The sequence below is a fragment of the Cnephaeus nilssonii genome (genome assembly GCF_951640355.1).
Source record: "Cnephaeus nilssonii genome assembly, chromosome: 6".
Taxonomy (NCBI): Eukaryota; Metazoa; Chordata; class Mammalia; order Chiroptera; family Vespertilionidae; genus Cnephaeus; species Cnephaeus nilssonii.
Window position 1 is genome coordinate 2,471,796 of NC_137077.1, and position 7,508 is coordinate 2,479,303.

Genomic DNA, 7,508 nt, shown 5'->3' on the forward strand with positions numbered 1-7,508 from the left:
GATCTGCGCGGGTGGGCCAATCAGGGGCTCGTCGCCCACCCCTCGCTCCTTCACCTGGCGGGCTGCAGAGGCTGTGGGGCGGGGCCTAGGAGGGGCAGACGGGGTGAGAGGCGGGGCCTAGGAGGGGCAGACGGGGTGAGAGGCGGGGCCTAGGACGGGCAGACGGGGTGAGAGGCGGGGCCTAGGAGGGGCAGACGGGATGAGGGGCGGAGCCTAGGAGGGGCAGACGGGGTGAGAGGCGGGGCCTAGGAGGGGCAGACGGGATGAGGGGCGGAGCCTAGGAGGGGCAGACGGGATGAGGGGCGGAGCCTAGGAGGGGCAGACGGGCTGAGGGGCTGAGCCTAGAGGGGCAGACGGGGTGAGAGGCGGGGCCTAGGAGGGGCAGATGGGCTGAGGGGCGGGGCTTATGGGGGCAGACGGGCTGAGGGGCGGAGCCTGGGAGGGGCAGAGGGCTGTGGGGCGGGGCTTATGGGGGCAGACGGGCTGAGGGGCGGAGCCTGGGAGGGGCAGATGGGCTGTGGGGCGGGGCCTGGGCGGGGCCGACCTGCGCCTGAGGGAGGTGGGGCGTTTTCCCTACTCCAAATGACAGGGGTGGCCTGGAAAGTGACAGCGCCCCCTGCAGTTCCTCTTCACCCCGAGGCCAGGGAGGAAGCAGCAGTTGCCCACTGAGGTCTTTAATATCTTCCCCACACGTGGTCATTCCCCTTTTCCCAGGCCTTCAGCTGGCCCCGCGTCTGCGCGGCATGTGCAATGGCTTTGCTCTGGTTTCCTGCAGTTGTGTGATGTCTCAACGCATGGCAAGTGGTGGAGAGTCTCATTTAAGGACAGGGAGCGAAGCTTCCATTGCAAAGTTTCGCTTTTAAGTTTATGTAGTGACGGGTTGACCGAACTGTGGCATCCCGATGCCTGCAGGACCTGGGTTTCCCCAAGGGGTGCCCACTCAAACCATAATGGAGTGGGAGCGATGGCTTTATAGAACAACCGGTGACTCCGGGCCTTCTCAGAGGGCAGCAGGCGGGAGCGCGGACCGGGCTCGGGCCCCTGGATGGGCCGGTGCATGCAGACAGGCGCCCGCTCAGCCTGTGCTGGCTCAGCGGGGCCCACGGGCTCCAGGGGGCCCACCCACTTCCTCCCCGCAGTCCCGCAAAATGAGGGCAGGCACCCTCCACCCAGGAACCAAACCCCACACCTGTGGGAGGCCTCGGCTTCTCTGTCCCCCTGCCGTGTCTTGTTCTGTCACTGTCCCCCCTCAGTGCCCCAGGCCGGCTGCTGGCCCTTCCACAGCCACACACCTTGCCCAGCCTTCCCGCCCCAGGGGCAGCCCTGTGCCAGCCTCACCTCACCCCTGCAGCCCCCTCCCCAGCCCAGCTTCCCGCCCTGGCTGTAACTCACACACAGTGTGCCATGGTAGCCTTTTTTAAAGGCACAGTCCAGGGGCCTTAAGTGCCTTCACAAGGTTGTGCACACATCACCATTGAGAATTTGCAAATTTGTTTCATCTTGCAGAACAGAAACTCTGCCCCATGAAACACTAAGTCCCCTCCCGCCTGCCCAGCCCCCGGCGCCAGCATTTACTTTCTGTCTCTGAATTCCTCGCCTGCAGGGGCCGCAGAGAAGTGGAACCCCACGGGATGGGTCCTCCTGGGACGGGCTGGGTCCAGAATCGGGTCAGCGCCCAGCTGTGTGAAGGGAGAACAAAGGTGCACCTGGCGGGAAGTGGGAGCGGAGCCGGGTGGGGGCGGGCGTGGGGGTGGGGGCCAAGCTCTGAGTCATCGCACTCAGAAGTCCTCCCCACATCAGAGCTGCCACATGCAGACCTGCCTGCAGGCTCCCAGGTCCCGGGCACCTGTCACACCAGGCTGCGCAGTGTTAACAGGGTCACCCCAGGGCTGTCTTGGTGACACAGGAAGAGCTGGTCCCCTCTGTCCTTGTGAGACTGAGCCAGTGTTTGGGGCTCAGCGTGATTCTGGGGCCCAGCACCCTGCCCTGGCTTGGCCCTCACCAGCGAGGCGACCCAGGCAAGCCATTTGGCATCTCTGGGCTCCAGTCCCTTCCGCTGGGACATGGGCATAAGGTCCTGCTTCCCGGGACTGGGAGGGCGGCCGGGGAAGCCCTGTGCTCACTGCCCGGCCCTGGAAAGGCCCCTGACACGCACTTGCCACCCTTGTCTCCTCCCTGGGACCATAAGGAGTTGGGTGCTGAGGGAGCCCTGGGGCCACCCCCTCCCCCTCCTGGCCTCTCTGTCTGGGTCTGGGCCTCCCTCTGCCCTGAACACACCAGCAGCTCTGCTGGCCCCGCGTCCGTGTGTCCAGAGCAGCTCCGGGCCCAGGGCTCTCGTGGCAAAGCCTCTGAGCCGGTGGCCTGAGCACGTTGGATCCGTGTCTGTGGGCGGTCTCTCCTCGGCTCCGCAGAGTGGGACCTGGGTCTGCTCTCTGCCCCCTGCCCGCCTCCCGGGAGCGGGGCCCACAGGCGGCCTCCCCGCCCCAGGCGGCCTCTGTCTGTCAACCTCCTGACAGCGTGTGCCCTGCACAGGCACCTCCTGGCCCGCCTCCATGCTGGGCCCCGCCAGCCTGTGCTGAGGTGCGCCCGCAGGACACACGCTTCCCAGTGCGTGTTGTGGCGCACACACTGCCCCCCTGTTCCCGTGACGGACGCCACCGCAGCTCATGGCACTCAGCCTCTTGTCAGTCGATGGACGGACAACCATCGCCAGAGGACACCCCAGGGCCGCGTGTGTGTGTCAGTCGGACCTCATGCTTACAGAGGTTGCAGCTCAATTTCCCGCTTGCAGGTGGGGCCTGAGGGCCGGGGCCGTGACTTCTCTCAGTCAGAGGCCTCTGAGGGCCCCAGGGAGCCCGAGTCCACTCTCCCATCTGGGTCTCGGGTTCTGGGGGGATCGCTCTGGGGAGACGCTGACCCATTCGGAGCCCGTGAGGCAGCCAGGATGGAGCAGGAGCTGGGGGCAGGGAGGGGCAGGTTCTGTCTGCTGCCGGGTCTGGGGGCCGCCAGCCGCCTCCTTCTCCTGTTTCCCAGGGGCCTGGGCCTGTGGCTCACTGACCTCATGTTTAAACCGAAGTGCTTAAAGAGGTTGCCACGGCTCGGAAACCACTGGTTACTGTGTCTTCTTCTTTTTGGGGGGTTCCCTGTCCCCACCTCCACGCTCGTCCACACTCTCCAGGGCAGTTCTGGGCTTCTCGTCCTTCTGGTCAACCAGAGGCCCCTGGAGAGGTGTCTTTAGGTTCAGCCTCACTCCCTTGTCTGCTCTGCTCCCAGGACCGCCTTCCCTGCGGACTGCCTGACAGAGGGATCTGGCAACCGTCCAAGTCTCTGTCCTGCTCTCCACGGAGACCCCGCTGCCCCCTCGGTTAATCCGTGATGCCTGGCAACTCTAACCACCATGGAAACACCAACAGGGGGCAGAACTCCCCACTTACGGCCACAGACCGACTCCCTCGCATGTGCCCTGAGCCAGACCAGGAAGGCATAACTGCCCGCTGTCTTTCTTCTTCTTATATTGATCTGACCTCCCATTTTTAGAGAGGTTGCAAGAATTATGCAAAAATGGAACTGTCATGTCTCCTTCACCTAGAACCTCCCACCAGTGACATTTGCCGCATACACATTCCTTCTAGATAGATAGATAGATAGGTAGATGATAGGTAGATAGATAGAGTGATAGATGATAGATAGATAGAAGATAGATAGATAGATAGATAGATAGATAGATAGATAGATAGATAGATAGATAGATGATAGGTAGATGATAGGTAGATAGATAGAGGGATAGATGATAGATAGATAGATAGATAGATAGATAGATAGATAGGGAGAGGCAGAGAAGGAGATTTTACTTGGGCACTGCTGGAGACTAGGTTACAATACCACGCCTCTGCACTCCTACGGGGATAGCGTCTTTCCTAAGAACAAGGACACTTATGATGTAATCACAGTACAGTTTTCAAAATGGGTCAATGCCTTATCAACACAGGGCTATTGCTTAATTCACAGCTCACATTCACATTCTGCCCATTGTCCCTTCAGGCCAGGTTCAAGTCCAGGGCCACACACATTCATATCTCTTTAGTCTCCTTCAAGCTGCCTTTGTCTCCCATGATCTTGTTTTCAAGAGTACAGGCAAATTATTAATTAGGATGTCCCTTAGTCTAATTTAGTCCCTTAAATCATGTTTTCCTCATAATTTCACTCAAGTTATGCATCTTTGTCGAGAATTCTACCAAGTGGCGTGCATTGGTTTCCTGCTGCCGATAACGAAGGATCACGGATTTCCTAGGTCACCGGGTGGGAGGTCAGAAGTCTGCAGCGGGTCTCACCGGGTTAAAGCCGCAGTGTCAGCAGGGCTGCCCTCCTCTGGAGCCCTTAGGGAGAACCCACCTCCCTGCCTCTTAGAGGCGCCCACATTCCTTGGCTCGCGGCCCCTTCCTCACCTTCAAAGTCAGCTCTGCGGTATCTTTAAATCTTCTCTCTCTGCTTCTTCTGCCTCCCTCTCTCCTTGTACCGTAGAAGTACAATTACATGGGGCCTATCCAGATAAGCCAGAACAACCTCCCTATTTTAAGATCTTCAACACAGACAACAGTGTGGTGATTTCCAGGGCAGGGGTGACGTGGAGGAGAGTATTGGGGAGATACATGGTGATGGATGGAGACTTGACTTGAGGTGGTGAACACACAGTGCCGTGTACGGATGATGTGTTGTAGAATTGTGCACCTGAACCTGTATAATTTTGTTGACCAGTGTCATCCCAATAAATTCATTTAAAAAAAGATCCTTAATTTAATCACATCTGCAAAGATCTTTGACACGTAAGGTAACACGTTCCCAGATTCTGAGTGTTAGGATGGGGCATCTGTGGAGGGTCATTCAGTCTTTCACATGCTTGTCCCCCTTAGGGGATCCTGTCTGGAGGCAGGTGACGCCAGTCTGTCCCATTATTGGGGACAATGTGACTTGGATACTTGGTTATGGTTGTCTTTGCAAGGGTAACCCACTGTAACCTATTTTTTTTTACTTTTGTGATTAATAGTCAATGTGAGGGTGATACTCTGAAACTCTGAACTGTTCCTGGTCCCCACCAGATTTGGCCTAGGATGATGATTGGCTAAATCAGTTATTACTGAGAATCCTGCAAAGGGATTCTCCATTCTCTCCGGTGATCACTTAGCATTTAACATAAGAAAGAGCTTTGACTTCTCCTCCGTTTACTTATGCCTTTATCTCATTTATGTCCTCATCGACTCTTATCTTATCCCATGAACATTCTGTTCTTAAAATGATTTGTCTGTGTGTTCACACTGTCCCAGATTCAGCCAAGCTGGCTCCTGTATCCTGTGGACAAGTCCCCGTCATTTCTTCAACACCTGCTTTCTGCCGTCAGATGCCCCAGGCTCGCCTTGTGCTTGTCCTGCGCGGCCCTGCAATCAGTCACTTCCCCAGAGTTTTCTCCTGTTTGCTGTTTGCATGGAACGGCGTTTAGAAACCAAGGCCTTGGTGCTGGGTGTGCTCATTCCTTTTGGGCTTCTAGGCCCGGTCAGAGGACAGAGCTCCCAAATAAAACCATGTAAGTATAATCAACGCACAGCTACAGCTGTTTCTCTCTTTATCTATCTACCGTATTTTCCGGCGTATAAGACGACTGGGCGTATAGAAGATTTTCCTGGGTTAAAAAGTCGTCTTATACGCCGGAAAATATGGTACACCCGTAAGTTCGGGCTGATCTCTTCCATTCCAGTTCAGGGTTCATTCTAGCCTTCTGTCTTTCCATATTCACAACGCGTTTCTCCGATGGTGAGACTCTAACTTCAATTATCATCAGTATATTTCCTTTGGCTCATTTCTACAAATCACAGAAAAGATGGCCGGGGCTGCTATCCTATGCCACTGCAGAAAGTAGAGGTTAATATTTGCAGTCCTTTTGTTTATAGACTGAGGATGTACAGGGCGGGCTGAGTAGGTTTTTAGTTGTGAGTACGCCGAACAGAGTTTATTCTTGCCTTGTTATTTATGAACTAGAGGCCAGGTGCATGACATTCGTTCACTGGTGAGGTGGGGGCGGGGGGGGGCAGGGCGTCCCTCAGCCTGGCCTGTGCCCTCTCGCAGTCCGGGATCCCTCTCCCCATCCAGGACCCCTCCACCATCCAGGACCCCTCGCTCCTTACCACCCACCAGCTCACTGCTCTGTACCACTCGGCTTGCTGCTCCTCAGCACTGCCGCAGAGGTGGGAGAGGCTCCCGCCACCACCACTGCGCTCGCCAGCTGTGAGCCTGGCTTCTGGCTGAGCGGCGCTCCCCCTGTGGGAGCACACAGAACACCAGGGAGCAGCTCCTGCATTGAGCATCTGCCTCCTGGTGGTCAGTGGGCATCATAGCGACCGGTCATTTCACCAGTTGTTCTGCTGTTTGGTTGATTTGCAAATTAGGGTGTTATTATATAGGATTATTGTATTATTTTCCATCTGAACAACTGTAAACCTACTTTGGCCCCACCCTGTATAGCCTAAGTCCTGTGTTCAAAAGCCCCTATTTGGTGTGCTTCCATGATTCACTGGAAATACGGTTCATTTGTTTCTGCTTGTATTTCATTTTCAGTTTTTCCCCCTCTAATATATGATGAAATTTTTTTAGTGTACAAAAGACTAGAGTGGCTCCCAAATCAAATTTATATAAAAAGATAAACTCAAAGTGGTATTGCCCTCCACTCTTCCCCACCCACCCCTTGTAAATACCAATATCTAATCCGTGCTTCTCTCTCCCTTTCTCAAAAAGAAAAGGGAATAAAAGGAGATGCGTCAATATTTTATTTTTTCCTCTTATTTCTTCTGCAAAAGGCAGCCTCCTACATGCACTGTTCTGCACTTGGCATTTGTCACTTAACTGTAAATCTGGCAGACACACCAGAACAGTTCATGGAGTTCCACCCCATTCTAGCACCTTTTTTTCCTATCCTCACCTGATGCTACCCTTTCCACTGCTTTTCAGAGAGAGGGAGGGAGGGAGGGAGGGAGGAAGAGAAACATCGATGTGAGAGAGACAGACACATCGACTGGCTGCCTCCAGCACACACCCTGACCGCACCCCGACCAGGGGCAGGGAGCCAACCGCAACCCAGGTATGTGCCCCTGACCTGGAATTGGACCTGAGACCCTTCGGTGCACTGGCCGGCGTCCTGACCACTGAGCCTATGTCCGGATCGAGGACTTTTTGTTTTTAAAGCACACACTCTCCAGGGAATCTGTGACCCAGAATGCCAACTCATCCGCCCAGCACCACCTGCAGCTCCGTGTCTTCCCACAGCTCACCTTCCCCTCCACCCGGAAGCCCCAGGGTGCCCCACCTCCCTCCAGCCTGGGCCGCTATCTGACCCACTCACTGTGTCCTGGGGCCCCGTTACTGCGTCTGCGGGGTCCCTACCTCCAGCCCCCCCACACTCAGGCACTAGGAGAAGCCCTGTCCGTCCTGACTCCTGCAGAGAGGCCTCCCCTCCTAAGTCA